Raw genomic sequence first — 9,847 nt, forward strand, 5'->3', positions numbered from 1 at the left:
ACCGCAGTGAAATCTGCAGCAAAAACGCAGCGATTTTGCCCTGCAGATTTATCAAATCCGCTGCGGAAAAATCCGCAGTGGACCATTATACGTGTGCACATAGCCTTAATCCCGCTTCAGTCACCCGCTTCTGTGTATGACACATGTATGTCACACATCGGGAAGGGGATAAATAAAGCAGTTTCGGGGTCTCCAGAAGCCGTGCGGAGTCATAATACAGCCATGTGCATAAGGCCTAATCATATTTGTGTCATTTTTCATGGCAGCATGTACAGAATGCATAGTTGTTATTCTATTAGCCATCAGCAGCATGGTCTTGATATTTCTATTACATCTGTCATTTTATACTAGAAAAATGATTCAAGTATAGTCACTGTGTACGTGCCAGGGTACATTAATAATCCACAACAAATAAAGCTGCCTCCCGGTTAACTTTTTTTTTTGTGTCAATATAATTAGTGATTAGAGAATCCTCAATGTCTTTTGGCTGGTATTGAAGTAAAGAAGCACATTCAATGCCAAGGCTTATTGCATGTAGTTTTTATTCCCTGTTTACTTGCCCCAGCTAAATGGCTTTTATGGTCTTATTTCAGTGAGTCTCTTGTATTTTCCAAATGACAGGTTCCTTAATTTTTCCCAATCTATGAATAAATTAACTCCTTTACCCCTAAAGGTGGTTTGCACCTTAATGACCAGGCCAATTTTTACAATTCTGACCACTGTCACTTTATGTAGTTATAACAAATGCCAGTGATTGAGATTTTCTTGTGGCATGTACTTCATGATAGCAGTAAAAAACAGTTACGGTAATAAGTAACATTTTCCACATGTCTACTTTTCATCAGCAGAATTTTGTAACCAACATTTTTTTTGTTTAGAAGTTATAAGGGTTAAAAGTTGACCAGCGATTTTTCATTTTTCTAACAAAATTTACGAAACCATTTTTTTAGGGACCATTTTTTGATGTCACTTTGATACCCAAAAGTGACACCTTTTTAAAAACTGCACCCCTCAAGGTGCTCAAATCCACAAACCACATTCAAGAAGCTTATTAACCCTTCAGGTGCTTTACAGGAATTTTTATAATGTGGAAAAAAATGAATATGTAACTTTTTTTCACAAAACATTTACTTCAGATCCAATTTTTCTTACTTTGACAAGGGTAACAAGAAAAAATGTCCCCTGAAATTTGTTCTGTAATTTATCCAATATCAGGGAGAAAACCACTGTTTAGGCGCACGGCAGAGCTCAGAAGGGAAGGAGCATCATTTGACTTACTGAACGTAAAATTTCCTGGAATCTTTAGCAGACGTCATGTCCCATTTGGAGAGCCACTGATGTGCCTAAACAGTGGAAATCCCACACATGACCCAATTTTGGAAACTAGACCCCCTAAAGTAATAGTAGCCACTCCCATAGGTGGGAGGTGTGTGTGGTTAGTCAGACCATCCCAGCTCTCCAACTAACCCTGTAAGCCTCCCTTTACAACTACACAAATACTTGTGGTACTACAGGTCCCAGAGCATCAATACCGGCTTACAGCGCAGACTCCCTCTGTGACACATACCGGCCATTTACAATCATGCCGGGACACCTTTTCACAAGCCCATTTACGCCTCCATGCGTATCCTGGGGAGCACATGCAGCGCCCCCTACTTGTAACAAGCGTCACAATATATAATCCCAAAATATTCTTTAACTATATAAATAGTAAGAAACTAAAAAATGACAGTGTTGGCCCCCTTAAAAATAGTCTGGGTGAAATGGTGGATGAGGATGAGGAAAAAGCCAATATGCTAAATGACTTTTTTTCATCAGTATTTACAAAAGAAAATCCCATGGCAGACAAAATGACTAGTGATAAAAATTCCCCATTAAATGTCACCTGCTTAACCCAGCAGGAAGTACAGCGGCGTCTAAAAATAACTAAAATTGACAAATCTCCGGGCCCGGATGGGATACACCCCCGAGTACTGCAGGAACTAAGTACAGTCATTGATAGACCATTATTTTTAATCTTTAAAGACTCCATAATAACAGGGTCTGTACCACAGGACTGGCGTATAGCAAATGTGGTGCCAATATTCAAAAAAGGGGCAAAAACTGAACTCGGTAATTATAGGCCAGTAAGTTTAACCTCTACTGTGGGTAAAATCCTGGAGGGCATTCTAAGGGATGCTATGCTGGAGTATCTGAAGAGGAATAACCTCATGACCCAGTATCAGCACGGGTTTACTAGGGACCGTTCATGTCAGACTAATTTGATCAGCTTCTATGAAGAAGTAAGTTCAGGACTGGACCAAGGGAACCCAGTGGACGTAGTATATATGGACTTTTCCAAAGCTTTTGATACGGTGCCACACAAAAGGTTGTTACATAAAATGAGAGTAATGGGGATAGGGGAAAATATGTGTAAGTGGGTTGAGAGCTGGCTCAGGGATAGGAAACAAAGGGTGGTTATTAATGGAGCACACTCGGACTGGGTCACGGTTAGCAGTGGGGTACCACAGGGGTCAGTATTGGGCCCTCTTCTTTTTAACATATTTATTAATGACCTTGTAGGGGGCATTCAGAGTAGAATTTCAATATTTGCAGATGACACTAAACTCTGCAGGGTAATCAATACAGGGGAGGACAATTTTATATTACAGGATGATTTATGTAAACTAGAAGCTTGGGCTGATAAATGGCAAATGAGCTTTAATGGGGATAAATGTAAGGTCATGCACTTGGGTAGAAGTAATAAGATGTATAACTATGTGCTTAATTCTAAAACTCTGGGCAAAACCGTCAATGAAAAAGACCTGGGTGTATGGGTGGATGACAAACTCATATTCAGTGGCCAGTGTCAGGCAGCTGCTACAAAGGCAAATAAAATAATGGGATGTATTAAAAGAGGCATAGATGCTCATGAGGAGAACATAATTTTACCTCTATACAAGTCACTAGTTCGACCACACTTAGAATACTGTGCACAGTTCTGGTCTCCGGTGTATAAGAAAGACATAGCTGAACTGGAGCGGGTGCAGAGAAGAGCGACCAAGGTTATTAGAGGACTGAGGGGTCTGCAATACCAAGATAGGTTATTACACTTGGGGCTATTTAGTTTGGAAAAACGAAGACTAAGGGGTGATCTTATGTTAATGTATAAATATATGAGGGGACAGTACAAAGACCTTTCTGATGATCTTTTTAATCATAGACCTGAGACAGGGACAAGGGGGCATCCTCTACGTCTGGAGGAAAGAAGGTTTAAGCATAATAACAGACGCGGATTCTTTACTGTAAGAGCAGTGAGACTATGGAACTCTCTGCCGTATGATGTTGTAATGAGTGATTCATTAATTAAATTTAAGAGGGGACTGGATACCTTTCTGGAAAAGTATAATGTTACAGGGTATATACACTAGATTCCTTGATAAGGCGTTGATCCAGGGAACTAGTCTGATTGCCGTATGTGGAGTCGGGAAGGAATTTTTTTCCCCATGGTGGAGTTACTCTTTGCCACGTGGGTTTTTTTTGCCTTCCCCTGGATCAACATGTTAGGGCATGTTAGGTTAGGCTATGGGTTGAACTAGATGGACTTACAGTCTTCCTTCAACCTTAATAACTATGTAACTATGTAACTATGTATATATACAGTTAGTCCTCTAGTTACGACGGTCTCGTTTTAAGTCGTTTCGTGGTTACGACGCTTTATACAACGCCTCATTCCGACTTACGTGGTTTTGTGTCGTAAGTCGAACTACATGCAGCGGCAGAAGAATAGAGTCCAGTACTGTACACTGTACCCAGTTACACGAGGAAAACTAGTCTCCTGCATACTTTAACACCCTAATTATGTAGGGTACTGTGTTAGGATAGGTGTTTGGATAGGCTAAGTGTTTGCAGTACTGTACTGTTATTATGGTACAGTACTGTATGAACGTATGGTCCGACTTACGTCGAAATTCGGTTTAAAATGCCACGTAAGAACGGATCACCGTCGTAAGTCGAGGACTACCTGTATATACTTCTCAAAAAAATAAAGGGAACACTTAAACAGCAGAATATAACTCCAAGTAAATCAAACTTCTCTGAAAACAAAATGTCCACTTAGTAAGCAACACTGTTTGACAATCAATTTCACATGCTGTTGTGCAAATGGAATAAAAAACAGATGGAAATTATTGGCAATTATCAAGACACACTCAATAAAAGAGTGGTTCTGCAGGTGGGGACCACAGACCACATCTCAGTACCAATACTTTCTGGCTGATGTTTTGGTCACTTTTGAATGTCGGTTATGCTTTCACACTCATGGTAGCATGAGATGGACTCTACAACCCACACAAGTGGCTCATGTAGTGCAGCTCATCCAGGATGGCACATCAATGCGAGCTGTGGCAAGAAGGTTTACTGTGTCTGTCAGCGTAGTGTCCAGAGGCTGGAGGTGCTACCAGGAGACAGGCCAGTACACCGGGAGACGTGGAGGGGGCCGTAGGAGGGCAACAACCCAGCAACAGGACCGCTACCTCAGCCTTTGTGCAAGGAGGAACAGGAGGAGCACTGCCAGAGCCCTGCAAAATGACCTTCAGCAGGCCATAAATGTACATGTGTCTGCACAAACGGTTAGAAACCAACTCCATGAGGATGGTCTGAGTGCCACTGATGGGGGTTGTTGTTGTGAATTCTGTTCTTGAGCTCCCTCCTGTGGTTATGAATGGTACTTCGGCGAGTTCTGTTCATGGACTCCCTCTGGTGGCTGTGAGTGGAGCTGCTGGTTCTGAGATTCCTTCTCCAGCTGATCTCGTTCAGGCCTTGGCTGGCTGCTCTATTTAACTCCACTCAGATCGTTACTTGATGCCAGCTGTCAATGTCCTAGTACTGGTTCAGTTCTTTTGGATCTTTCACATGACCTGTCTACTTCAGCAAAAGCTAAGTCCCTGCTAGCTTATTTGTTACCACTGTGTTTTTGTCCAGCTTGCTATTTTGATTTAATCTTGTTAGCTGGAAGCTCTGGGATGCAGAGTGGCACCACCGCGCTGTGAGTCGGTGCCGTGGTTTCTTTTGCACACTCTGCGTGGTTTTTTGTTAGTTTTTTATGCTGACCGCAAAGATACCTTTTCTATCCTCAGTCTGTTTAGTAAAGTCTGGCCTCCTATGCTGAAACCTATTTCATTCCTGTGTTTGTGACTTCCATCTTAACTCACAGTCAATATATGTGGGGGCTGCCTATTTCTTTGGGGAATTTCTCTGAGGCAAGGTAGGCTGCATTTTCTATCTTTAGGGGTAGTTAGCTCTTAGGCTGTGAAGAGGCGTCTAGGCAGAGTCAGGAACGCTCCACGGCTATTTCTAGTTGTTGTGATAGGATTAGGGGTTTCGGTCAGCAGAGCTTCCACTTCCCAGAGCTCGTCCTGTATTGCTAGTTTGCTCATCTGGTCATTTCTAGTGCTCCTAACCACCAGCCCAACATAACAGTACAGCTGGCCCACAAAGTGTTAATGCATCTCAATAGAGGGATAAGAGAAGTTCTGAGACCAATTTTTTTTCTCTGCAGTGTGTTTTGTATTTCTTTTCCCCTTAACCTCTGGGTGGTTCAGGACACAGGTGTAGATATGGACATTCAAGGTCTGTCCTCTTGTGTGGATCAACTCACTGCAAGGGTACAAAGCATTCAAGATTATGTAGTTCAGAACCCGATGTTAGAACCCAGAATTCCAATTCCTGATTTGTTTTCTGGGGATAGATCTAAGTTCCTGAATTTCAAAAATAATTGTAGACTGTTTTTTGCTTTTAAACCCCGCTCCTCTGGTGACCCCATTCAGCAAGTAAAAATCATTATTTCTTTGCTACGTGGCGACCCTCAGGACTGGGCATTTTCCCTTGCGCCAGGAGATCCTGCATTGCGTAATGTTGATGCGTTCTTTCTGGCGCTTGGATTGCTTTATGATGAACCAGATTCAGTGGATCAGGCAGAGAAAATTTTGCTGGCTTTGTGTCAGGGTCAGGATGAAGCGGAGGTATATTGTCAGAAGTTCAGAAAGTGGTCTGTGCTTACCCAGTGGAATGAGTGTGCCCTGGCGGCAATTTTCAGAAAGGGTCTTTCTGAAGCTCTTAAGGATGTTATGGTGGGATTCCCCACGCCTGCTGGTCTGAATGAGTCTATGTCCTTGGCCATTCAGATCGATCGACGCTTACGTGAGCGCAAAAATGTGCACCATTTGGCGGTGTTTTCTGAGCAGAAGCCTGAGCCTATGCAATGTGATAGGACCTTGACCAGAGCTGAACGGCAAGAATACAGACATCAGAATGGGCTGTGTTTTTACTGTGGTGACTCCACTCATGCTATCTCTGATTGTCCTAAGCGCACTAAACGGTTTGCTAGGTCTGCCACCATTGGTACGGTACAGCCAAAATTTCTTTTGTCCGTTACTCTGATTTGCTCTTTGTCGTCCTATTCTGTTATGGCATTTGTGGATTCAGGCGCTGCCCTGAATTTGATGGATTTGGAGTTTGCCAGGCGCTGTGGTTTTTTCTTGGAGCCCTTGCAGTATCCTATTCCATTGAGAGGAATTGATGCTACACCTTTGGCCAAGAATAAGCCTCAGTACTGGACTCAATTGACCATGTGCATGGCTCCTGCACATCAGGAGGATATTCGCTTTTTGGTGTTGCATAATCTGCATGATGTGGTCGTTTTGGGTTTGCCATGGCTACAGGTCCATAATCCTGTATTGGATTGGAAATCAATGTCTGTATCCAGTTGGGGTTGTCAAGGGGTACATGGGGATGTCCCATTGTTGTCTATTTCGTCTTCCCATCCTTCAGAAGTCCCTGAGTTCTTGTCAGATTACCGGGATGTATTTGATGAGCCCAAATCCAGTGCCCTACCTCCTCATAGGGATTGCGATTGTGCTATTAATTTGATTCCTGGTAGTAAGTTTCCGAAGGGCCGACTGTTCAATTTATCTGTGCCAGAACACGCTGCAATGCGGAGTTATATAAAGGAGTCCTTGGAGAAAGGGCATATTCGCCCGTCGTCGTCACCGTTGGGAGCAGGGTTCTTTTTTGTGGCCAAGAAGGATGGTTCTCTGAGACCTTGTATAGATTACCGCCTTCTTAATAAAATCACCGTCAAATTTCAGTACCCTTTGCCGCTACTGTCTGATTTGTTTGCTCGGATTAAGGGAGCTAGCTGGTTCACCAAGATAGATCTTTGAGGGGCGTATAATCTTGTGCGTATTAAACGGGGCGACGAATGGAAAACAGCATTTAATACGCCCGAGGGCCATTTTGAGTACTTGGTGATGCCATTCGGGCTTTCTAATGCTCCATCTGTGTTTCAGTCCTTTATGCATGACATCTTCCGAAAGTACCTGGATAGATTCTTGATTGTATATTTGGATGATATTTTGGTCTTTTCGGACGATTGGGAGTCTCATGTGAAGCAGGTCAGAATGGTGTTCCAGGTCCTTCGTGCTCATTCTTTGTTTGTGAAGGGGTCTAAATGTCTCTTTGGAGTTCAGAAGGTTTCATTTTTGGGCTTCATTTTTTCCCCTTCTACTATCGAGATGGACCCTGTTAAAGTTCAGGCCATTTATGATTGGACTCAGCCTACTTCTGTGAAGAGCCTTCAGAAATTTCTGGGCTTTGCTAATTTTTACCGTCGCTTCATCGCTAATTTTTCTAGTGTTGTTAAACCATTGACTGATTTAACCAAGAAAGGTGCTGATGTGGTCAATTGGTCCTCTGCGGCCGTTGAGGCTTTTCAGGAGCTGAAGTGTCATTTTTCTTCTGCCCCGTGTTGTCAGCCAGATGTTTTGCTCCCATTTCAGGTCGAGGTGGATGCTTCTGAGATTGGAGCAGGGGCTGTTTTGTCTCAAAGATGTTCTGATGCCTCTGTGATGAAACCATGTGCTTTCTTTTCTAGAAAGTTTTCGCCTGCTGAGCGCAATTATGATGTGGGTAATCGAGAGTTGTTGGCTATGAAGTGGGCGTTTGAGGAGTGGCGACATTGGCTTGAAGGAGCCAAACATCGCGTGGTGGTCTTGATGGATCACAAGAATCTGACTTATCTCGAGTCTGCCAAGCGGTTGAATCCTAGACAGGCTCGATGGTCGCTGTTTTTCTCCCGCTTCAATTTTGTGGTTTCGTACCTTCCGGGTTCTAAGAATGTGAAGGCTGATGCCCTTTCAAGGAGTTTTGTGCCTGATTCTCCGGGAGTTCCTGAGCCGGCTGGTATTCTCAAAGAGGGGGTAATTTTGTCTGCCATCTCCCCTGATTTGCGGCGGGTGCTGCAGGAGTTTCAGGCTGATAGACCTGACCGTTGCCCAGCGGAGAAGCTGTTTGTCCCTGATAGATGGACTAGTAGAGTTATCTCTGAGGTTCATTGTTCGGTGTTGGCTGGTCATCCTGGAATCTTTGGTACCAGAGATTTGGTGGCTAGATCCTTTGGGTGGCCTTCCTTGTCACGAGATGTGCTTTCTTTTGTGCAGTCCTGTGGGACTTGTGTCGGGCTAAGCCCTGCTGTTCTCGTGCCAGTGGGTTGCTTTTGCCCTTGCCGGTCCCAAAAAGGCCCTGGACGCATATTTCCATGATTTCTATTTCAGATCTCCCTGTCTCTCAGAGGATGTCAGTTATCTGGGTGGTTTGTGATCGCTTCTCTAAGATGGTCCATTTGGTACCTTTGCCTAAGTTGCCTTCCTCCTCTGATTTGGTTCCATTGTTTTTCCAGCATGTGGTTCGTTTACATGGCATTCCGGAGAACATCGTGTCGGACAGAGGTTCCCAGTTTGTTTCAAGATTTTGGCGGCCCTTTTGTGCTAAGATGGGCATTGATTTGTCTTTTTCTTCTGCTTTCCATCCTCAGACAAATGGCCAAACCGAACGAACCAATCAGACTTTGGAAACATATCTGAGATGCTTTGTTTCTGCTGATCAGGATGATTGGGTGTCCTTCTTGCCTTTGGCTGAGTTCGCCCTTAATAATCGGGCCAGCTCGGCCACTTTGGTTTCGCCTTTTTTCTGTAATTCTGGTTTCCACCCTCGTTTTTCTTCAGGGCAGGTTGAGCCTTCGGACTGTCCTGGTGTGGATTCTGTGGTGGACAGGTTGCAGCAAATTTGGACTCACGTAGTGGACAATTTGACATTGTCCCAGGAGAAGGCTCAACGTTTCGCTAACCGCCGTCGCTGTGTTGGTCCCCGACTTCGTGTTGGGGATTTGGTTTGGTTGTCGTCTCGTTTTGTTCCTATGAAGGTTTCGTCTCCTAAGTTTAAGCCTCGTTTCATTGGTCCTTATAAGATTTCTGAAATTATTAATCCTGTGTCATTTCGTTTGGACCTTCCAGCTTCTTTCGCCATCCATAATGTGTTCCATAGGTCATTGTTGCGGAGATATGTGGCTCCTATGGTCCCCTCCGTTGATCCTCCTGCCCCGGTGTTGGTTGAGGGGGAGTTGGAGTATGTGGTGGAGAAGATTTTGGATTCTCGTATTTCGAGACGGAAACTTCAGTACCTAGTCAAGTGGAAAGGTTATGGTCAGGAGGACACAGGGTTCTTAGTAATACTGTTTTAGCCATCCCACCATCGACAAGGTGACTATGATCGGAACGGTCATACACTGTTTAACCCCTTCACCCCCAAGGGTGGTTTGCACGTTAATGACCAGGCCAATTTTTACAATTCTGACCACTGTCCCTTTATGAGGTTATAACTCTGGAACGCTTCAACAGATCCTCGCGATTCTGACATTGTTTTCTCGTGACATATTGTACTTCATGATAGTGGTAAAATTTCTTCGATATAACTTGCGTTTATTTGTGAAAAAAAAACGGATATTTGGCAAATTTTGAAAATTTCGCAATTT

General features: G+C 43.8%; 1 protein-coding gene across 5 annotated transcripts in view; it reads left to right on the forward strand.

Annotated features, from left to right (window-relative positions):
- The window catches only part of ATP2B4 (ATPase plasma membrane Ca2+ transporting 4), a 250,881-nt gene that overhangs the window by 84,292 nt on the left and 156,742 nt on the right, over positions 1-9,847 (forward strand). The window lies entirely within an intron of this gene.

This window comes from Ranitomeya variabilis, chromosome 3 (genome assembly GCF_051348905.1).
Source record: "Ranitomeya variabilis isolate aRanVar5 chromosome 3, aRanVar5.hap1, whole genome shotgun sequence".
Taxonomy (NCBI): domain Eukaryota; kingdom Metazoa; phylum Chordata; class Amphibia; order Anura; family Dendrobatidae; genus Ranitomeya; species Ranitomeya variabilis.